The sequence below is a fragment of the Schistocerca serialis genome, chromosome 11 (assembly GCF_023864345.2).
Source record: "Schistocerca serialis cubense isolate TAMUIC-IGC-003099 chromosome 11, iqSchSeri2.2, whole genome shotgun sequence".
NCBI lineage: Eukaryota > Metazoa > Arthropoda > Insecta > Orthoptera > Acrididae > Schistocerca > Schistocerca serialis.
The window spans coordinates 114,774,110-114,797,941 of record NC_064648.1 but is presented as its reverse complement, the minus strand read 5'-3'; the positions used below and the strand labels follow the sequence as shown (position 1 = coordinate 114,797,941).

Sequence of the window (23,832 nt, the reverse complement as noted above, 5' to 3'; positions counted from 1 at the left end):
GATCACGGATCTCGTACCAGGTGGGAACGGCGCGGATCCCCTCAGGAACGTTCGCCAAGGGAAACTCACGAATTTGACTTTAAACATTTTCTGACCGTGAGGAAGTTTGAAGTCTTCCGTAACTCGGCTACGGGGATTCACCCGCGGGCCTGGCTACAGCAGTTAGAGTTCTCCCTCCCTCCTACATGGCCCAGTGCGCACAAAATAGAGTATATGTGCGGCTACCTCGAAGGTGAGCCAGCGGCGCGGATGAGGTCAATTGCACGCAATTGCTACACTGTTGGGGAGTTTCGTCAACACTTCCTGTCGATATATTGGTCAGTGGCAGCGCAAAGTCGTGTAAAACACGGACTCATTATGCTACCAGAGTTAAACAGGTCAAAATTCTCCAGCCCTGTGCAGATGTTCGAGCACATGCTGCAGGCGAATGAACATCTTGACGATCCTTATGGACCTGCGGAAATTATTCGTATTTGCCTGGGAAAGTTTCCAATGCAGTTGCGGGACGTTATCCTTGCAGGACACGATCAGGATGACGTAGAGGGGTTTCGCAGTCTCCTTTTAGAGCTTGAGTGCGATGCGAATGGCACCACGCAGAATTACGGTCAGAGCGCCTACGAGCAGCGGCCGCGCAAGCGAAGCCGCAGCCGTAGAGACAGGTGGCAATACAGACGTAATGACTCGCCTGAGAGTTACAGAATGCGCGAGCGTTGGCATCGTCGCGACTCCTCACGGAACGCGGGCAGAACGAACTATGCCAATGGTCATCATTCGCCTAGAGGAAATCAAAGACACCCCTGGGAGTTTAGAAGATATGGTAATGAGCAGAGATTTAGGCGCAATTACAGCGGACCTACGAACGGTAGTCGTGACCGACCCCAGAATAATTATCGAACAAGCAACAACAAGGGTGCCGTAAACAGTACGGTTGGTCTGCCAGTGGGTGTTGAAATTCGTCCCGCAAACCCGCGGCACAATCCGACAAATGCCTCTAATCAAAGGGATCAATGACTGTTGGCTGGCTCGGTTGGCGTCAAACTTAATGAGGACTGGTGCTATTGATGATATTGATGTGCATTTGAATAAAGGAAGACGATATTAGGGAAGATTTGTTGAGAGAGGGCCACAGTATTGGTGTGCCCGCGGTAAACCCAGTCGCCTCTGTTTCGTAAAATTACAGTGTATATTTTCCAATGTTTTGATTCACTCTGGTGTGATTGAAATTAAAGTTTATATCTTCTATGAATTGTAAAGGGTCCCCTAATATGTGTGTAGTTATTTCTTCTTGTCAGCAGAAAGGAGTAGTGTTGTACAGCTTCAAAACGTCTGAATGTGAATGATCATGAGGCTCATATGAAGTGTTTCCTGTTACAGTAAGATGGCTTTCGTGTTTTGATGACTAAAAAGGTATCGGGTGTGGCGAGTCAATGGTCGTAAGGTAATTCTTGATGATAAATTACAGTTTTAGTGTTCTTATTCCCCTTAGGTGAGCATGATTCAGTGAGATTTTTCAAATGTACTGCGATGTTAATGAAGCAACTTGGTGACTTGTAGGTGAAGGACTTGTGTATGAAGGGAGATTAATAGTGTTTGATTTTCAGAGTTGCCATCTTATAAGATATTTGGAAAGTGTAACTTGCCGTCACATACTACTAGGTACGGTTGAGGACACCAGGATGTGAAACCCCAGAAGATGTATATGGAAACAGCTTATAACCTCAAGCAGCTTGATATTTAATAGAGAATCAATGCGACTACCTCCAAGCTAAAATAACATGACGGTAGGTGAGGACCCCTGGGGACATGTGGTGAGTAAGTGTGTAATCATTATATCTTATGATGGCAGTAAGTTGGGTACTCATTGCCCTGGACAATGGATTTCTTTTGACAGTATTTTTTTATGTACTTATAGGACGAAGTGTTTATGTGTTTGCTAATAGGATAGGATGATTTTTATTTTCATTTTTATGCCCACTGACCTTTTGCATTAGTCTGATGAATAGATGTTGAAACATTTACCATTCCAGATGTGACTTGAATGAACCTTCTGTGTCTCATTAATCATAACTTGTATTATGCAATGTCCATAGAAAAGAAGCCTCGGAAATTTTTCACAGATCAGCAAACATGTTCTGCAAACCTCGGAGGAGCAGTCAATGAACAACGATATGGGTATTGGTGTTGAAAGGAATATTTTGTTTATATGTGGGAATTGTAGTCGGGCTATATGATGATGGTGACTAGCACGAGCTGTGTAGATTGTGTGTGAGAGCGTAGTTAGGAGCAGGTAGAGTTTTGTGTCTGTAGCTAGCAGCGGCGCCAAATCCTATCCAAATCCTGACCAAACCTTGTACAAGATCTACCCTGAATGATTGACAGCAGATGTAATGCTGGAACTATATTTTATAAAAAGGATTTTTTGTTTGTTTGAATATTGGTTATTTAATTTTCTTCATTGTTTTTTTATTAGTAATGTTAAGAAGGCCCTTTTTGTCAAGTTAATTTTGCGCACTATTCCATGTATTGATCAGGAGTGAGAAACTCCGAAGATTTTGTGGTAATCTGTACACATGATATTTTGTAACGATCCCTGTGAGCGCAGTTCTTAAGTGGGTGCAAGGCCGCTAGGGAGCCTCCGCATCAGAAAGCACAGGGCTTGGTCCACCGGCAGGCGTTGCAGAACCCTGGTATCAACGGCGAAGCAGTGATGCGGCGAGCGGTCACAGCTGTTTCCCCGTCAGAGGGGAGGGGACGCTGGTCTTCCCCCAGGCGCAGGCTCACACCGGAGTCCGCAGGCGTGTCACCACGGCAGCGCCAGCTGATGGCCGGCGTTCCACCCCATGCGCTAGTCATCTGACAAGCGAAAGGGAAAGTATGACGCACACCAGGCGAGGCCGCCGATCCCTGAGCGCCGCTAGTCCAGACGGCTGCTGCGGTGAGGTAACGCCCACTGCCCGCAGGGACGTGGGTCCCACCACTATCAGCTGAGACGGTGCAAAGAGGTGATAAGCGGGTCTCGAGCCCGACACCCGCACGAGTTTACGTCGACCTCGATGCGACGCAGAAGAGCGCGTGTCTCCCCATTGACACGACAGGAGACGGGGGCGTGTGTCGGTAAAACACATTCCTCCACAACACACGGACGACGACCGCCACGCCGCCTTCTCGATGTTGAGGCAGGGCCCACAAATGGCGATGTCCTGCAAATCTGCAACGCAGAACCATCCCACAGTATGGACGCAGAGGGTGGAAACGGGCACGAGGCAACGTCGCGGGGTGCTGTCTATGCTGTCTAGGATGAACAACCTGGGTTACAACGGACGTTACAATCAACGCCGCTGCGAACTCCCCAGCTCAGTGTTGTGGTCCCCTAGTAGCTTATCCTCCAAGTCGCCTTTAGAAGAGACGCCCACCCCAGCACCTAAAGAGAATACCCAGTGAAACAACCATGTGGCGAAACTGAAAAATGACAGAGTGTCAACGAGTTGATTTCTGGATGTGTTTTTGTACTCATGTCTTATTTTCCATAGGTAATTATTTACCAGCTGTCATACCACTGGGTTCATTAATGATTTTGTATCACTGTATTTGTTGTGAATATTGTATTTTGCACTTTCACTTGCATGTTTTTATATATGTCAGCACCAGATGATACTGCTTTGGTTCGTGATAATGATTTTGCATCATTGTATTTGTTTATATATTTATACACTCCTTGAAATTGAAATAAGAACACCGTGAATTCATTGTCCCAGGAAGGGGAAACTTTATTGACACATTCCTGGGGTCAGATACATCACATGATCACACTGTCAGAACCACAGGCACATAGACACAGGCAACAGAGCATGCACAATGTCGGCACTAGTACAGTGTATGTCCACCTTTCGCAGCAATGCAGGCTGCTATTCTCCCATGGAGACGATCGTAGAGATGCTGGATGTAGTCCTGTGGAACGGCTTGCCATGCCATTTCCACTTGGCGCCTCAGTTGGACCAGCGTTCGTGCTGGACGTGCAGACCGCGTGAGACGACGCTTCATCCAGTCCCAAACATGCTCAATGGGGGACAGATCCGGAGATCTTGCTGGCCAGGGTAGTTGACTTACACCTTCTAGAGCACGTTGGGTGGCACGGGATACATGCGGACGTGTATTGTCCTGTTGGAACAGCAAGTTCCCTTGCCGGTCTAGGAATGGTAGAAAGATGGGTTCGATGACGGTTTGGATGTACCGTGCACTATTCAGTGTCCCCTCGACGATCACCAGTGGTGTACGGCCAGTGTAGGAGATCGCTCCCCACACCATGATGCCGGGTGTTGGCCCTGTGTGCCTCGGTCGTATGCAGTCCTGATTGTGGCGCTCACCTGCACGGCGCCAAACACGCATACGACCATCATTGGCACCAAGGCAGAAGCGACTCTCATCGCTGAAGACGACACGTCTCCATTCGTCCCCCATTCACGTCTGCCGCGACACCACTGGAGGCGGGCTGCACGATGTTGGGGCGTGAGCGGAAGACGGCCTAACGGTGTGCGGGACCGTAGCCCAGCTTCATGGAGACGGTTCCGAATGGTCCTCGCCGATACCCCAGGAGCAACAGTGTCCCTAATTTGCTGGGAAGTGGCGGTGCGGTCCCCTACGGCACTGCGTAGGATCCTACGGTCTTGGCGTGCATCCGTGCGTCGCTGCGGTCCGGTCCCAGGTCGACGGGCACGTGCACCTTCCGCCGACCACTGGCGACAACATCGATGTACTGTGGAGACCTCACGCCCCACGTGTTGAGCAATTCGGCGGTACGTCCACCCGGCCTCCCGCATGCCCACTATACGCCCTCGCTCAAAGTCCGTCAACTGCACATACGGTTCACGTCCACGCTGTCGCGGCATGCTACCAGTGTTAAAGACTGCGATGGAGCTCCGTATGCCACGGCAAACTGGCTGACACTGACGGCGGCGGTGCACAAATGCTGCGCAGCTAGCGCCATTCGACGGCCAACACCGCGGTTCCTGGTGTGTCCGCTGTGCCGTGCGTGTGATCATTGCTTGTACAGCCCTCTCGCAGTGTCCGGAGCAAGTATGGTGGGTCTGACACACCGGTGTCAATGTGTTCTTTCTTCCATTTCCAGGAGTGTATATATTATGTACCTGTTCACCTATGTCTCTATGTTAACTTTTGATAGTTGGTTAAAGCAATTTTAAAATAATATCTCATGGTTGTGGTCGTAATAGGTCAGATGACATGATGTTAGCGTAGTATATCACGCTTAATTTAATTTGTTCTGTTTGCTTTGCGGACCGCATGAGGTCACAGTTATTGACTAAGGTCAGATAAAGCTCACTTGGATATAAGAGATTAATCAACTCCTTTGTGCTACTGTTTACTGTTGCAATTGTTACTCGTTAGGGTATTTTTGTTTCGAAGACTGTTGGCGAATCTCCTAGCAAGGCGAGAAAATTCGCGGCACAGTCTTCTCCGGGACGTTTGGGGTGATGAAAGGGTCCTGTAGCCACCTTTCATTGCCAACTCTCGTAGTGGTCAAGTCGGCAAAGAGGTTTCCGCTACTTGGGAGAAATCCACCTGCGTTAGGTTGGTGGCGGAAATGGCATCCTGGGGTTTTCCGGTCCACGCGGAGCGTGGAAGAGGCTGGAGAAGCGGGAGGCAGTCTGCCGCCAGTACGGGAAGCGTACACAGGTGTGCTCCAGTTGAAGAAGGGTGAGTTGGACTGACCGCATGGCGCGTTGTCACATAGAGAGGGGAGCTTTTAGCTTTTGGTCTCGAATTTCGTCTTATAAAGATTTACTTGCTGGGTTGCAGCAGGGAATGCAAGGCTTTTGTAGACTTTCAGTTTGATTCCCAATGCAGTCTTGACTTTGATCCGTGAGAGGAACGCAGCACAAGGGAGTTGCATATGTTGAAGTGCCCTCGGTTCAGTGTGAGTGTTTATGTGCCTACAACTGTGTGTGTATGCTTCTAATCTTTTCCGGATCTTGGTAATTTTTGTGTATTTGTGAATTTTCTTTGTCTCATGTGATTAAAATTTGGCCACGGTCCATAGAAATTGTCTCCGCGGACCGAGTGGGCACGCGAGTCTGTTATGAAACGTATAGTATTTCACAAGCAATTGTACATAGCATGCAACAGCAGTCTATAGATGCACTACATCAATGTTTTAAGGAATAAATAATTTTGCCTTCAATCTTATCTTGTGTACCGATGTTACGTCGCCGTTACCTTCGCCATTTACCTTGTAGTTTTCCTTGTTGGCCCACCTATAGCGTTTCAATGTGCACAGGTGTAGTGATTAGTGTCCCTTTTTTTTTATCTGAAACAAATGCTCTGGAATAGATCGTGTATTCACGAATCTTGCTGCAGGCTGCACTTACGCATGGTGTTCACGACCTATTTACTTAACTCAATATTTGATTCACGGGAAGAATGCCTGGATCATATTAATAACTACATCCCATTCTTTATCAATGACTTTACAATGAATGATCTTTTGTGAGTTTTCCATATTAATAAATTAAGTAATTTTCCGACTCAGTGCTACTTCTTCTTTGTTGTGTGGCTAGAGTTGGTGGCGACCCTATCTTTTATATTGATTTCAGTGTCAAGTAGCATTTCCTTATTCAAAGTGCGCGTGGCTCTTTTAGCTATCAGGATACATTCAAAGGGCGCTTCATGCTTCTTGCACATAGCGTCCTCATATTCACGCCACTTACATTGTTAAAGTCGTTCCATAGCCCTAAATTTTCTACCAAGTAATTCTTGATAAAGATTCGGTTATACATTGATCATATGCAAATGAAGAGAGAGGGAAGTACAGATATTCCATTTAAAAGCCGAACTGCGATACGTGGAGACACACGCAAAAAATTTGCATATATATATTGTGGTGCTGGCAAAGGTATCCGTAAGATAAGTAGTGAACGCACATCTTTGCATTTGTCTTAATTTAGGTGCTGTATATTGCTATAATACGTATCAAAATACTCGTCGGAACGTTGTCCATTATCTAATGTAGATTTTATGAATTTACCCTGCACTTCTACTTTTTATGATGAGAAGTGCGTTGTGCATATTTAACTGTTGAGGCTAACTACAGGGCTATTACAAATGATTGAAGCGATTTCATAAATTCACTGTAGCTCCATTCATTGACAAATGGTCACGACACACTACAGATACGTAAAAAACTCATAAAGATTTGTTCGGCTGAAGCCGCACTTCAGGTTTCTGCCACCAGAGCGCTCGAGAGCGCTGTGAGACAAAATGGCGACAGGAGCCGAGAAAGCGTATGTCGTGTTTGAAATGCACTCACATCAGTCAGTCATAACAGTGCAACGACACTTCAGGACGAAGTTCAACAAAGATTCACCAACTGCTAACTCCATTCGGCGATGGTATGCGCAGTTTAAAGCTTCTGGATGCCTCTGTAAGGGGAAATCAACGGGTCGGCCTGCAGTGAGCGAAGAAACGGTTGAACGCATGCGGGCAAGTTTCACGCGTAGCCCGCGGAAGTCGACGAATAAAGCAAGCAGGGAGCTAAACGTACCACAGCCGACGGTTTGCAAAATCTTACGGAAAAGGGTAAAGCAGAAGCCTTACCGTTTACAATTGCTACAAGCCCTGACACCCGATGACAAAGTCAAACGCTTTGAATTTTCGGCGCGGTTGCAACAGCTCATGGAAGAGGATGCGTTCAGTGCGAAACTTGTTTTCAGTGATGAAGCAACATTTTTTCTTGATGGTGGAGTGAACAGACACAGTGTGCGAATCTGGGCGGTAGAGAATCCTCATGCATTCGTGCAGCAAATTCGGAATTCACCAAAAGTTAATGTGTTTTGTGCAGTCTCACGGTTTAAAGTTTACGGCCCCTTTTTCGTCTGCGAAAAAAACGTTACCGGACACGTGTATCTGGACATGCTGGAAAATTGGCTCATGCCACAACTGGAGACCGACAGCGCCGACTTCATCTTTCAACAGGATGGTGCTCCACCGCACTTCCATAACGATGTTCGGCATTTCTTAAACAGGAGATTGGAATACCGATGGATCGGTCGTGGTGGAGATCACGATCAGCAATTCATGTCATGGCCTCCATGCTCTCCCGACTTAACCCCATGCGATTTCTTTCTGTGGCGTTATGTGAAAGATTCAGTGTTTAAACCTCCTCTACCAAGAAACGTGCCAGAACTGCGAGCTCGCATCAACGATGCTTTCAAACTCATTGATGGGGACATGCTGTGCCGAGTGTGGGAGGAACTTGATTATCGGCTTGATGTCTGCTGAATCACTACAGGTGCACATATCGAACATTTGTGAATGCCTAAAAAACCTTTTTGAGTTTTTGTATGTGTGTGCGAAGCATTGTGAAAATATCTGAAATAATAAAGTTATTGTAGAGCTGTGAAATCGCTTCAATCATTTGTAATAACACTGTATAAGTCCATCTGCCACCACAACCTTTAGTTGGCAGTCATCAACTCTCAACCAGATTACCACTTCTCATCCTAACCTAGACATCAGCTATGCTACTGACCAAACTGTCGCCACAATAAAGATATCAAGGAGTGATAAGGGGGAGGGGGGGGGAGAGGATGGTCCAGCAACATTACTCTACCTAACAGTGGTACAACGGTTAAGTAACTTCTTCCACGCACCTTCCAGTAGTTTGGAGAAGTATTACACCTACATCTACATGACTACTCTGCCGTTCACATTTAAGTGCCAGACAGAGGGCTCATCGAACTGCTTTGGAACCATTTGTCTATGGTTCCACTCTCAAACAGTGCACAGGGAAAACGAACACACTGATCTTTCTGTGCGAGCTCTAATCTCTCTTATTTCATTACCACCATAGTTTCTCGCTATGAAAGTATTTTCACTTTTTGAGAAGTCAGCTGGCGACTAAGTTTTCGTAGAAATACGTTCGCGTTAATGACCATCTCTTCCAACGAGTCCATTTCGCATTAATGTAAAACGAGCTGCGTTCTCTGAATTTCTTGGATATCCTCAGTCAATGCCATATGGTAAAGATCCTAAACTGCACAATAATTTTCCAAGAGGGGACCAACAAACGTAGTGTAGCCACTCATTTCAGCTTGTTGGGTCCTGTAAGTGTTTTGCCGATACAAAGCGTTGTCTTCTTCGAAATACGCTGAGTAATTGGCCCAAGCGGAGTGCTTCTTATGACAGCATGTTCTACAGAGATGGTTTAGCTCTTTGATTATCCTTTCACACATATTCCCTTGTGGAAAATAGACCGAAATTTTAACACTTTCTATGTTTCTCTTATTCAAACATTCTTCAAATCGTTCATATATAAATTGTGTCCCATTATCTGATATAATGGCTTTCGGCATCCCAACGTTTACAAAATAATCTTTCTCCAATTTACTCACAATTACTTTGGAATTAGCCTTCTTAATAGGATAAAACCTCACATAATTTGAAAATCCATCCACCAATACAAACACATATTCACAACCTCCCTTGAAACTGGCAGAGGGCCGAAAAGATCCACAGCTACTAAATCTAGTTTATTCTGAGGTTCCACAGAGTACATATATCCCTGTATAATTCTGTTACTTGCTCGTACTTTTTGACACTTGTCAGAGGATTCTGGCCTCTTTTGAACTCTACACCACAAGTTGTAAAAAACCACTACATTGCTTAATTTATCAATACACTTATGGACCCGGTAATGTCCATATTTCCCATGTATAAAATCAATTAATAAATCTACATGTTGTTCTGGGAAACAAATACGCCAATCTTTATTCGTTTTCTTTCTTCTCCTAAACAGAATATCCTTGTGTATCTGGTAATATTCAGCTAATTTTGGAAAATCAGAGTGACCTATCCCGCTTTTTACCAATTTCAGATTGTCATCTTGATTTTGTTCCCAGCTGAGATTTTTACAGATGCGCCCTATTGGTCCCTCTTCCTGCAGTTGAATGACCGTGAGCAAAATTTCACCACATTCCCAGTTCCTTAATGGATCTGTTTCAACTTTGCCATTTAAATATGACAAAGTATTTACCCATCTCTGTACAAATCTTTTAATGCCCTCTCTCTGGGGATCATACTTTTCCCTTAACCAAAATTTGTTTAAAATCTTCATTTGTTTCCGTTTTCCCCAATACTCTTCAAAAAAGACTTGCTTAAATTCAACTAATTTATCGTATTTATATGAGGGCAAGTTTCTCCAAATTCTTGCCTCTCCCATCAAATTTAAAGCAGTGAATTCAATCTTCTGCTTATCACTCCATACATTTGGCAAAACCTAGTCAAAGTAACTCCAAAATTCTTTAGTGTGAACACTTTTACTTGGGTCAAATTTCAAAAATTTACTATGATGTAAATACATAATTTCAGATGCCTCTATGACACCATTAGATACCACACAACCATTACTGCTGTTAATATGCTGCTCTACTTTGGTTAGTCTATTTTCATGGTTACACAACTGCTTATTCACACTGGTACTGAATTGCTGGATGTTAGTTTCAATGTTGGTAATTTTATTAGCAACTTGCAAACCAAACTTTGCACATACATCTTTTCCTCATTTAACTTTACTTTATAAGACAACATGACTATCCTCACAGCATTTTTCTACATTTTGAATCTGTTCCTGAATTTTATCTATTTCTGAAGTAATTGTTGCTTTAACTGCTGGTTGTTCTCAGCAACTTGCTCAATCTGTGAAGTTAGTTCACTTTTCACTGTTACAATACCAGTATTACATTTACCTGATTAACTTCTCTGTCATTTTTCCATGAATCTCTCACATTCGAAACTTTATCTTCCATTTTGGATTCCATTTCAACTGACAAATTATTAAATCCCTGATCAACTTCAGAATGCAATTCATTTCTTTCAGAACTTAATGAGGTTTTAATATATGAACCTAATTTATTCATTTTAGTGTCGATATTAGACCCCATTTTATTGATTTTGGAATCCATCTCAACACCCAATTTATTTATCTTATCGTCTTTATCAGAACTTAATGACGTTTTAATTTCGGAGCCCAATCCATTCATTTTTGCCATAATATTTATTAACGTTTCCGACACACTAGCCCTTGACTCACCCACAACTCACACTGGTTCCTGCTTCTTTTCTTTCACAGTTACAGGTATAAATTTAGCATCAGCTTTCACCGTACTCAGTTCGTTTTCGATTCCATAATTAGAAGACACTGGCTCAGGTAAACCACTATAATTAGCTAGTGATATGTCAAAACTGAAATTACCTGTTGTCATGGAAGCATCTTCATAGTTTACGTTTCCCAAATATACCTTCAGTTTCTCACCTACTATCGCCTGATTATTTTCAGTCATTTTGCAAAGTTTCTTGTCACACACAGACAAAACTCTTTTTCTTCGTGTCTTTGACACGGTGGGATGCAACAGCGGGTCCGTACACTGCTTCCACCGATCCAGTTTTGCGGGTCAGCACTCCATACACGGCTGCTGACTGGCTGCTACTGCAGAAACGCCGTCTCTCGAGGTTCAGCAGCCGCTGACGTCGCTTGCCACCTCGTTCCACTTGCTGCCGTTTCTAGACGATAGTTCATTTTACTCGCGCCTATTGTCCTATTATAGTTCCTTTACCCACACATGTGAATACTTCACGAGTTTACTTGACACTGCCGCTTTTATAAAGTTCCTACACATCCGATCTTTAGTACTGATTTTCCCGGCCGAAAAACCACCAATTGCGTCGGGGCGGGGTTATTAATGTTTGCTCGTTCGTCCTACTGTACACTCCAAAAGTAAGACACTTACAGTAGTAGATGAGTTTTGCTATTTGGGGAGCAAAATAACTGATGATTGTTGCACCTGCCTCAGTACAGCAGCAGGTCACCAGCCCGTTTCTCTGCATAAGTATGTACTGCGCTGACGACGTAAAAGCAGCCTTCAAGAAAACGCCATCAATACTTACGTTGCAAAGTCCGTGAAAACTCTAGTAGCAATCTATCCTGTAAGTTCTTATAACACTTTTCGAGCGGAAAGTGGTTGCTTCGTTCCCTCAGTAAAATGTCAAAATTTTGAAGCGAGTCTTTTATTCCATTTCAGTTTAAAAAAAAATATCTGCCATCAGCCCATATGTAATTAGCGAATAATATAACTGTCCTCAGTTCACAGTTGATGCAACCCAGTACACACGCAAGGAAGCCAGAAATGTACTTAAGTCCAACCCGAACAATTACGCGATTTCACAGTCAGTACTCCATTACTATATCTGAGTTTCACATTCAGTCCTTGTCAGTGGATTTCTATTAAAGAAATTGCTCGCCAAATATTCCATATACGGATACGAAACATGCCACACGGAATTTTTTACAAAGGCCAAAAGTTCACTCGCGTTTATCTTCCCAACAAATCAATTCTAGAATTTCCAAACTTCACACAATTATCCGTAAATGCAACTGCTTCTACGGCAACACAATCCAGACGCGAAATTCCAATAACTTCATCATTTTACACATTATGCAGATGGACACGTTCAACATGACCTACCCATTCAATAGCTACCCAGCGACTCCTCAATGCTGCTCCTTCCACAGCTTGTAGCTACCTGGCAGTACGCTAACTGCTAAACTCTGATTAGTTGATCAACATGACCAGCCAATCAGTACAATCATTCGAGATCATTCTCGCGCCAAAACTGTCCTACGCCAATCACTATTGGCAGTTGCATTCGCGTCAATTCAATATGCAAATATTAATATAATGTTTAACAAAACCAAACGAAAAGAAATATAATCTGGGAATTTATTTAGAAAACTATTACTCTGCAAACAGCTATTCTGGCTGCCCTCGTACAAAAGCAGTTACTCTTAGACATACGTCATCAGAAACGAGGGGAAAACACAAATTTCCCACTACACAGTTACATAATATGGTACAATATACAATATTTAATTTCTACATATGTCCCACTTACACACTCTCACTCATTCTCATTCATTCCACAACAACAAAACAAATAGATATTAATTAAATAATAGTCTTTTCTGTATGTAATGTAATGAAAATGAAAAGTAGTTAACATTTTTAATATGAAAATCCAAATAAATTGACCTGACATTTTGTGAACTCCAGTAATGATTTCAAATGATGCTAAAAGCCAAATTGTTATTATTCCTATTTGAGTTTTTTAGTCTAAGTGTCGGTTTGGGGTGTTTTAGGTAATTTATTCTAAATCCGAAACTATGAGAGATAGAAGGCTGAAATTTATATACCATAGTCTCTTGAATAACAAAAGGCAGTGTATCGACTTTAAACAATATTAAATAACATTTAATATAGTTTATTTAGATTCTTAAGGGTTTGAATATTCAGTCGCTCGGAGTGACACAGATACCGCTTCCCACGGCTAGCATAGCGACAGGTGCGAATGATTCGTTGCTAAGACACAACTGGCTGTCTCCTTCACAGCCAATGGCTCCAAAGCTACGGGCTGTTCTGCAAAGTAGCTTACTCCAGTTAATTTATCGCGTATTGACTCGCTACGTCACTGAGTATACATGTGTCAGGAAGTCGTTTCTGAAAGTATTTGTATGGAGTGTAGCCATGTATGGAAATGAAACATCGATGATAAATAGTTTAGACAAGAAGAGAATAGAAGCTTCCGAAATGTGGTGCTACAGAAGAATGCTGATGATTAGGTGGGCAGATCACATAACTAATGCAGAGGTACTAAACAGAACTGTGGAGAAGAGGAATTTGTGGCACAACTTGACTAGAAGAAGGGATCGGTTGGTAGGACACGTTCTGAGCCATCAAGGGATCACCAGTTTAGTACTAGAGGGAAGTGTAAAGGGAAAAAATCGCATTGGGCATCAAAGGGATGAATATACTAAGCCGCTCAGAGATGAAGAACCTTGCACAGGATTGTGTAGCATGGAGAGCTGCATCAAAGCAGTCTATGGACAACACAGAAACAGCTGGTGGCCACCCTTTCCCAGTTCCATGCTGAACATTATGTTTGGGTGCTGTAAGTTCATACGTTCCAAAACTCATTACACCTCTCCCTGCAATGTGGCATGATCCCAATTTTATCATCAACATACCTAAAGTAGTAAGTAGATTTGTATCTAGCTATGCCTCTTCTCCAAATTTCTCCAGGAACATATTGGTAATCGTTAGAGACAGAGAACTGCCCATGGCTACACCTCCTGTCTCCTCATGATATTGGCTCCCATACAGAAAGTGAGTTGAGTTCAGTATATGCCTGAAAATTTGATCAGAGCATCATCAAATATCTCTGAATCAGTTCCAATGACACTTTCATTGGTACCTTAGCGAACAGAGGTACAATATCAAAGCTGACAATTGTATCAGTTACCTATGAGATGTGGTTGCTTGACATGTTGCAAGAATGCCCCGAAGATGCAGATGTAATGAATACTGTTGTCCAGAAGTATGTAGGAACAGCTATTTCTTCAAGTGCTTGGCTGTTGGGTACACTGATTTACCAATGCTCCTGACAATTTAGTGTGGTCACACACTCTCTTTGTGTACTTTCAGCAGTCCATATAATCTTGGCGGCAGTGGCACTCTCATAGCTGATTAATAACCTTCACAGGTCTTGAAAAGAGCCCTAGTTTTCTTGTTCACTTTGTCTGTAGAGTCACGTTAGGAAAGTCTGTAACCAGGGCCTTGCAGCAACTAACTCAGCTTCTGATCATAATTAGCCTGCAGCAAAAAGTCTGTAGATATGCCTTCGTTTGCTGTAAACAACATGATGCTATTCTCTTCCCGATGCCTACTGAGTGCACGCTTCTCATCACTTGATATGTTCCAGTTTGTAGGTTTTGTCCTGGTGACCACCCTGCTGGCTTCCCATAGAGTTCTTCTCCCACATTTGGTGAAAGTGTGTCGGCTTCTTAGTCCACTGTACTGATGAAACCAGAAATGAGCGCAGTTCAAGGAGTTGCTGCAGAATTGGAACTGCTGCTGAGTACTTTCAAAGTGGTTAATCACTGTATGAGAATCCTCCTCCTGCTGTGTTTTCTTACACATGCTGACAAACTTGACAGCCCGATGTTCTGAGGCAATCCTCTTGGCACTCTCCGCTACAGGCCAAGACCGAGAGATACTGGCTACCCTCTCCCAGCTTCTAAGGAGACTGTCATGTACAGGTGAAGATATGAAAGCTCCCTGGCTACCACACCTAGCCTGAGGCGCCATGTGTCGAATCCTCCCTCTCGCATGTGCCACGCTCAGTCGACGTTTTATCTTGTTCGCCGCTCTGAAGTTGGTGTGATGCTTAATCGTGGTGAAAACTGCTACAAAACCTCCGTCTCGACACCTCTGTAGCAAGTGAGAGAACACAGTATCCTCCCTTTCCCCTGTTGAAGCTTGTCCAGCTGCTTGATAATCCCGTGCATCTCCTCCCCACAGGGTCCCACAGTGTGATTCCTCAGACTTCCTCAGCGATCGCGTGACGTCTCGAGGTGTGAGATATTATGCCTGGTATCAGCGTTATTCTTGCACGATTGGATTTGTGAAAAACAATCTTTTTTTTTTTTCAAATTAACCGGAATCCAATGCACGTGAAGAACACAGATAGACTGAAAGCTGCACTTACTCTGGGCATCTTACCCTAGTATTCATATTCCATGGATTATTTTCATCATAAAACGTAATGATATGGAGAAAATCATTTAAAAGTTTCGTCACGAATTATTTTGTAAATACGTCGACATCCTGACCACTGACTATAATTTGTTTTAATAAAAGTGAAGACAAGCAGATAAGAGATAGCAGTTCCTACCACAACAATAATAGAAATTCTTCTCTTGAACAGAACGAGTTGTCATGAAAATATTTATAGGTTTATCTTCAAATTTTACTTTGCCGTCTGTCACACTTTTTGTATGACTGAGTATGTCATCAAAATTTTTTTGTTGCACCATTGTGCACGCCTTTTTTGCTAAAGGCAACCTTAATGTGCATAAATCAACGTCCTTTTTTCTTCTAGTGTTTTAATCGTATACGTCATTTTTACTTTTGACCTCCTGTGGCCTATGTACAGGAAGCTTCATGAAGGCATAAAAACAATACTGTGATGCCACAGTCAGGCCTTAAACAGCTGTCTACGTGATAACCACGGCTGAGCACCATATATTATTCTTACAGCACTTTTTTAGACTATGAAGTCTTTATTTGTTAAAGATGAGTTATCTTAGAACACTATTCCTTATTATGTTAATGAATAAACACATGTAAAATATGTCAGCTTACTGATGCGTCTCTTCCCAAGAATTGCAATGATTCTAACTGCAAATATGTCTGAATTAAGAAGCTTTGGGAGCTCCATACAGACTGGCGGTCAGACTCTTATTTCTCACTTTAAATGAGCAGTTGTCTTAACTGTTGCAGCTATGGAAGCATGGGTTTCATCCAATTCTGTTGCACACTACTTGTGTAGCGTTCCTGCCCACCATGTTCAGCCAAACCGCGATTACCCCAAAAGTTTTGGAGAGAGAGAGAGAGAGAGAGAGAGAGAGAGAGAGAGAGCATATGCACGGAAATAATCTTTAAAGGCTGTCACAGTGTATATGTATTTACGTGTGTGATGTCTGCAGTTTCGAACATGTCCGATCAATAGAAGACGCACCACGCATATAAAGAAAAACATCTGACGAGAAGTACGAGTTGCTAACAGCGGCACAACCAGAAGTTAACAGTATTATCATCACATATATCGCTAACAAGGATAGCACAGGAAACAGTGACAGAAGCAAATAAAGACTACAGGACAGTTTCTCACTGACACCCTTATATGCAGAAGTGGATTCTGTACAAAAAACTGATGTCGAATGAAACCATCAAGAAGAGCAACATCAACAGTACCACGAAAAAATTCCATAAAGGACGGTTAAGGCAGAATTTTGCGCAATTAGCAGCAGCAAGACCATTTGCATCAGCAACTGCAACAGCTCCATCAACAGCAGACGTTATCAGCCACAGCACAGGCACCCAGAACATCAGCCGCAGGAAGTGCTAACACAAAGCCAAGGCCTCCTGCAACAAAGGAGGGGGAATTTTGCTACAAAACCAAAAAAAAAGATCAGATATAACAACTTCAATAAATGGCAAAGTTGCAGTAATGCTATTAAAAAAATCCAGACATTGTTATAACTAATGAAACAGTGCCACAATCTTCTCGTGAAGTTCATATTAGTATGAAAAATTACTCTGCCCGAAATCTATTTTCATAACATGTACCGGCTTAAAAATAAGCTGAACGAGTTAGAACTTTTAATGACTATCAACAGTGAACTGTCAGATTCCCAAATCCTGTGAATTGCTGAACACTTCATGAGGTATCTCAAAATACAATCAGTTGAGTTATGACAATTCAGACTAGTGCATCACTCGTCAACATAAGTCTTCATTGGTGGAGGGAGCAGCACATCTGTGAGAGACAGTGTTGCGGCTTCACGTCTGGACTTACACGACTCTCACTCATTTGAAATCAAAGATATCGCTGGCGACGTAAGATCGTTTTGTAGTTCTCCCTTGGCCAGCCTGTATTTCTTTTATAATCATTTCACATCAGTATTAGAAAAAGTAACAGAAAGTAAACCATGGGGCAACACAATCTGTGCTAATTTTAAAATCAATTTTCTCTAGAAGGAGATGATCAGCAAAATTTTAAAAATGAAGTATGTAGGTTATAAACGATTTAAAGAAGTGCGACCTAGAGTAAGTTTTCGTTCGTTTTCCTTCTTACCGTGATTTTACATTATATGATTTTGCAGGACCTACCGTATTCTGTCCTGTACTGACAGCTTCTCATCTGCAAACCAAACGATGTAAATGTCAGTTTCATTTTTAAAACCGTGTTTAAAAATGTGCCAACGTATAGATTAGTCTGTCCGCAAGATTTGCATTGATTCTAACTGCAAATGTGGCTGAGCTAAGTTGTTTTCCAAAAGTCCTCTTTCCAATTTAAATTTTCATCACTACAGACACGTATGAATTTTAGTTTTCCACCCTATTTATATTTCCTGACTGTGTCTTACACTAATCACTGATGCAGGACTGCTACATGCGCCGAAGTGAGTATGTTGTGTTCTTTTATAATCAGTGTTACCAAGTCTCCTTATGTCTGATGTCACTAAACGTCCTTAAATTTCTTAAGTGTACATGACAATTGTCTTTAGAAGTGTTCAAATGTAAAAAAAAACATAACTTTATTAATATTACTGTTAATGACTACACTCAATGTCAAACACAATGACACTTTCTCATCGGTGACATACTACTTGCTGATCTTGAAAATAATTTAACCTTTCATTAACTACCTCGTAGCTAACGTGTGCAATTTTAGTTAACTGTCATTTATAATAACATTTTGCACAGGTGATGTACCTACTATATGCAATTGACATCGTTTGCTGTAATATAAAAGCATTACATTTGAATTCGTGTTATGGTTTTGATATCTTGTTGTCGTTCCTTGTTTCCTTTAATAATTCACCAAACGCAAGTAAACAAATGATAAAAGTGTGTTTCAGGAATTAGACATCGTACTATAAAGGGACATGACAGTCTGTTTTGTTGGCTCAGTCATACGTCTCATTTATTGCATCTTTCGTCTCATATTATTTGAAGTTAACATGCTTCATGTCTTTGCTATGTGCTGTACTCCTCGGTGTACCTTAAATTTTGTTGTTTTCGTTTAAAGGTGAAAGTGGTACTTACTGCACACATCAGAGTTTTCTTGTCTGCTACCAGGTTGCTTTGCACATTTTCGTCAGGAGGACTTCTTGCTGCATCTGTCCCTACTGAAGGAACGCCATATGTTCCCCACGCTCCTAGTCTGGGGAAAGCACTGTTTATTTACCCAACACAACGAAAATACACTAGACCTTCCATTTTAAACGAACAACGTGTACGACCTGTGTGGCTACAAATATGCTGGGACTGCCGACTGTAGGGGGAGGCGTGGTCGAGTGAACGGCCATACTTTCCAGCACGCTTCCAGCTGCCATCTGTCGGCGACGCTAAGCAACTGTCCCGACCAGTGTTTTGCTGCAAGCGATTTGATTTCACTGTGCTATTGGAAGTTTTTCTGGGACATGTTAGAAGTGAGAAACAGTCTGTTTACTTTAAAAATTACTTGCTTTCAGCCTGATACTACAATCACGCAATTCTCTCACCAATTATTGAGGACAATACTTCGAACCTAGCATCGTTTGTGTTTTAGCGTTGTACATATAAGACAACCTTCTATTACGGGATATGTAGTTACTGTTACTAGTTCCCAATTTTTGGAAGGCACAGACAAATTGGTCTGAGCCTGAGAGAGATGTATAACATGAGATGTTTATGGGAATCTAATGAGAATATTAAAGTGTCAGGAAGTCATTTCTGAAAATGTTTGTATGGAGTAGTGATGGGCTAAACTGCGATTTTCCGATATCAGTGATTTCTGTGAATGCTACTTTTCAGTATCTGTTATTCTTAACTGTGATTTGTCGCAGTTAGGAGTCGCAGTTAAGGAACCTAAGTCGCGTATCCCTCCGCCACTGCTATTTCTGCTACTTCCGCGATTTCTGCGACTTCTGCGATTTCTGTGACTTCTGCTACTTCTGCGATTTCTGTGACTCCTGCGATTTCTGCGACGTACCACCGTATGAAAAAGTTACATCTGTCCACACAGAAAATTGCATCTCAACAAACCTGTCATTGGTAAGTATGTTTTACGTTTATTCTTCCGTTGGCTTTAATTTTGTATTAAGGAAACAACTGTGAAAATATTAATAGTGTAATTAATATGTAAGTAGCCGCACAGTACCGTAATAGTTCGTGTTTAGAAAATGAATTCTAACATATTGTTATGTTCATAGGTACCTGAACTACATTTCAGTCACTCAGTAAAGTGATAATTCAAAATATCATTGTCAACAGAGCTGAAGAAATTGCCAGTCTTTAGACCGTTTTCGTCAGACGAGAGGTTAGTTTCTAAGCGTTTTGATGGACTTAATTACTTCAGTGAGATCGTTCTTGCGAATGTGATATAGCAAATATTAGCAAATGTGATATAGCAAATATTAGCAATCTACTCTGTCAATTATATTGCTAGTAAAGTGACAGCAAAAATTGTTTAATAATCCTTGTGTTTTTGCAGACGCAGTTCTGACTGATTACTGGTTGCTGTACATATCTATCCACATCAAGGCTGTTGAGAGAGACTCGTGAAGATTCAAGACAGCTCTTAGAGGATTTGCAGTTTAAAAGTGAAATAATTATGAAATAAGTGTGTGACTGATTAAAGTGTTTTATTGAAGTTGTTGTGCGATTTTAAAGGAATAATAAATGTAAAATACATTGAGTGAATAATAAAAATCTCATTTTCCACATGTTAAGCCGTCCTATACCCGTAATTTTCCGCCACTTATTTATTGGTAAACACTTGTTGGATACCGACGTGCCCCCCCCCCCCTTTCTCCACAATCTTGATGTGACACTGACCTGTAACATATCCCGAAGTCTACAATATGCATTTTGAGGCTGTTGATATGAAAGTGGGAAGTACAGATCTTCCAGTTAAATCAGGAATAGCGTAAGTGCATTACTTGAAAGTGACACAGGAAAAGCTTACTTATGTAGGTGGTAGTAGTGTCGGCAAAAAGTTCTTGTGTGTGAAGTTGCCATGTAGAACACCATTTGTAAAACTTTTCTCCCGAGTCTTGAACTGTGTCGGAACAAAAGTGAGGCACCCATATGACTGTTTTCATTTCTCTACACTTATACAGATGTCTGAGTTCTGCTGTGTTAACATTGCAAAGTCCTGTAGGCATGTGGAGTATTAACCAAAACTGTCATATTGGAAGCAGAATCAAACACATTTGTTACGCTACTTGATATTTTCAGGAGAAAAAGGCAATGTTGCTTCTTATTAATATAGTACATTCAGAGTCACAGCAGTATTTGACCAACCATAACTGATGCTGAATGTGCATGTCGTCATATAATATGAAGGGCCTATTTCAATAGTGGTACAAGTCCATTACCTACACTTTTCTGTCTATAATGCTTCTGAAATTAGTGATCCAAACAAACATAAATAAAGGTTCATCTCTAGCAAGAAGCCATATGCTTGAATATTTCTGGTATCTCAACTGCAGATTTTTCAGCACTCATTTTTTTTTTCTTTCTTTTTTTTTTTTTTTTTTTTTTTATTGAATTTCAATTCCCCCCAAAGGGGGCGGGCTGGCAGCAGCTTAGGACGCCGCTCTGCAGCCTACAGATTTTCTGACAAAGAGCAGGAGAATAAATAATAATAAAAAAAAAACAGGCGATAAAATCGGGGACTTAGTGAGTAACAAGGTGAAAGGAAAATGGGGAAATTAAAACAAGCAACAGAGGGATGATGAAGCGAATAAAAATACATACGGAGCAGACAGGGAAAACAACAGACAGTTAAAAAAACACGGCGACAATCTGGATTCTGTTCGCAAAGTATATAAAATTCGCACCCAGCGACAGCATGGTTTCTGTTCGCAACACAACACTGAATAGGCACTAGAACACAGCACGAAAAAGTCGGCAAAGGTGACACCACAGTCGAGAGCAGGTGGGGGAAACTGGACAGGAGATGGGAAAACAAAAGGGGGGAAAGGAGAGTAAAAGCGAAGGGGGGGGGGGGGGGGGAACCGGGAAAGGAGCTGATGGAGGATGAGGACCCATAAGAGGGGTAGGGGGCAGACGCGACAGGGAGGGGGGTAGGTAGAGGAGGGGAATACAAAAGGACTGGGGGGGAGAAGGGAGGTAGGGAGAGCCGTAGTGGGGAGGAAACAGGACGGAAGGGGGGGGGGGAAGAGGGAGCCCAGGGAAAGGACAGAGGAAAGGAGGGGGAGGGAGGATCAGAGTTGATAGGAAGGATAAATGGAGGGAGAGAGGGCATCATCCGGGAGGGGGAGCTGACGGAAGCCACCTTGGAAAAGGAGATGGAGGGTGTAGAGATGGAGGGTAGGGGGGACACAACGGTGAAGACGTGGCAGGGGGCGAGGATGGGAGAGGAGAGGAGCAACCAGGGGGTGAGGGGGTTCAAGACGGCGGGAGGTGTAGAGGATGCGGATATGTTCGAGGAAGAGGAGCAGATGGGGGAAAGGAATGAGATCATAGAGGATCCGCGTGGGGGACGGGAGGCGGATACGGAAGGCGAGGCGGAGTGCATGACGCTCAAGGATCTGGAGGGACTGATAGAATTTGGGGGGGGGCAGATATCCAGGCAGGACTGGCATAACAGAGGATGGGACGGATTAAGGATTTGTAGGTGTGGAGGATGGTGGAGGGGTGCAACCCCCATGTCCGGCCAGAGAGGAGTTTGAGGAGGCGGAGGCGGTTGTGGGCTTTGGATTGGATGGATCGGAGATGAGGGATCCAGGTGAGGTGACGGTCAATGGTGAGGCCAAGGTAGGTGAGGGTGGGGGTGAGACTGACAGGACGTGCGCAGACAGTAAGGGAGAAATCCAGGAGCCAGAAGGAGCGAGTGGTACAACCTACGATGATTGCCTGGGTCTTGGAAGGATTTAGTTTCAGGAGCCATTGGTTACACCATGCAGAAAAAAGGTCAAGGTGATTCTGGAGAAGGTGTTGGGACCGTTGGAGGGTAGGAGCGAGGGCGAGGAATGCGGTGTCATCAGCATATTGCAAGAGGTGCACTGGAGGGGGGGGTTGGGGCATATCGGCCGTGTACAGGAGGTAGAGGAGAGGGGAGAGGACAGAGCCCTGGGGCACACCGGCAGAGGGGTAGAAGGTGCGGGAATTGGCATGATGGATGGTAACGTATGAGGGGCGGCGGGAGAGGAAGGAGGCCACCAGACGGATGTAGTTGATAGGAAGGGCGTAGGTTTGGAGTTTAAACAGGAGACCGGGATGCCAGACACGGTCGTAGGCCTTTTCAAGGTCAAGTGAGACAAAAATGGCGGAGCGACGGGAGTTAAGCTGGAGGGAGAGGAGATGAGTGAGGCGGAGGAGTTGGTCATCAGCAGAGAAGGAAGGTCGAAAGCCACATTGGGTGTTTGGGAGGAGGTGGTTTTGGTGGAGGTGGAGATGGATGCGCCGGGAAAGGATGGATTCCAAGAGCTTGCTGAACACCGACGTGAGACAGATAGGACGATAGGAAGAGGCATCAGATGGAGGCTTATTGGGTTTGGAGAACATCAGGATACGGGAGGTTTTCCACAGGTCGGGATAGAAGCCAGTGGCAAGGATGACATTGTAGAGGGCGGCAAGGAGGGAAAGGAAGGAGGGAGGGCAGTGTTTGAGGTGGCGGTAGGTAACACAGTCATGGCCGGGAGCAGTGTTGCGTTTAGTGCGGAGTGTGAGGCTGATGTCCTGTGTAGTGATGGGAGTGTTAAGTGCAGATGGTGGGGTGTGGCCCAAGTACTGGAAGCTAGGAGCAAGGGGAGGAACAGAGGTATCCGTACGGTCCACGACATCAGGGAAGAGGGAATAATCAAAGTGGGGATCATCTGGGATGGAAAAAACATCAGAGAGGTGGGAGGCAAAGTGGTTGGCCTTACTGAGGTTGTCAGGAAAGGGACGGTCATTAAGGAGGAGAGGGTACTGGGGGGTGGGGCGGTTCCAAGTAAGGCGGTGGAAAGCAGACCAATACTTGGAAGAGTTGACGGGGAGTGTGGTGTTGAGTTATGTACATGTCTGGCGCCAGGCACGGCGTTTCTTCGCAGTAAGCAGGTTGCGGATGTGTCGTTGTAATTGCCGGTGGTGGGTGAGTTTATCCCGGTCACGAGTGCGGAGAAAAGAGCGGTAGAGGCGGCGGGACTCTCGA

General features: G+C 43.5%; 1 long non-coding RNA gene across 1 annotated transcript; it reads left to right on the top strand.

Annotated features, from left to right (window-relative positions):
• Nucleotides 1-19,590: 19,590 nt before the first annotated feature.
• LOC126426987 (uncharacterized) lies at nt 19,591-20,331 on the top strand. The gene is made up of 3 exons (XR_007576471.1): nt 19,591-19,724; nt 19,883-19,989; nt 20,164-20,331. It is a non-coding gene; the product is annotated as an uncharacterized LOC126426987 (long non-coding RNA).
• Nucleotides 20,332-23,832: the final 3,501 nt, after the last annotated feature.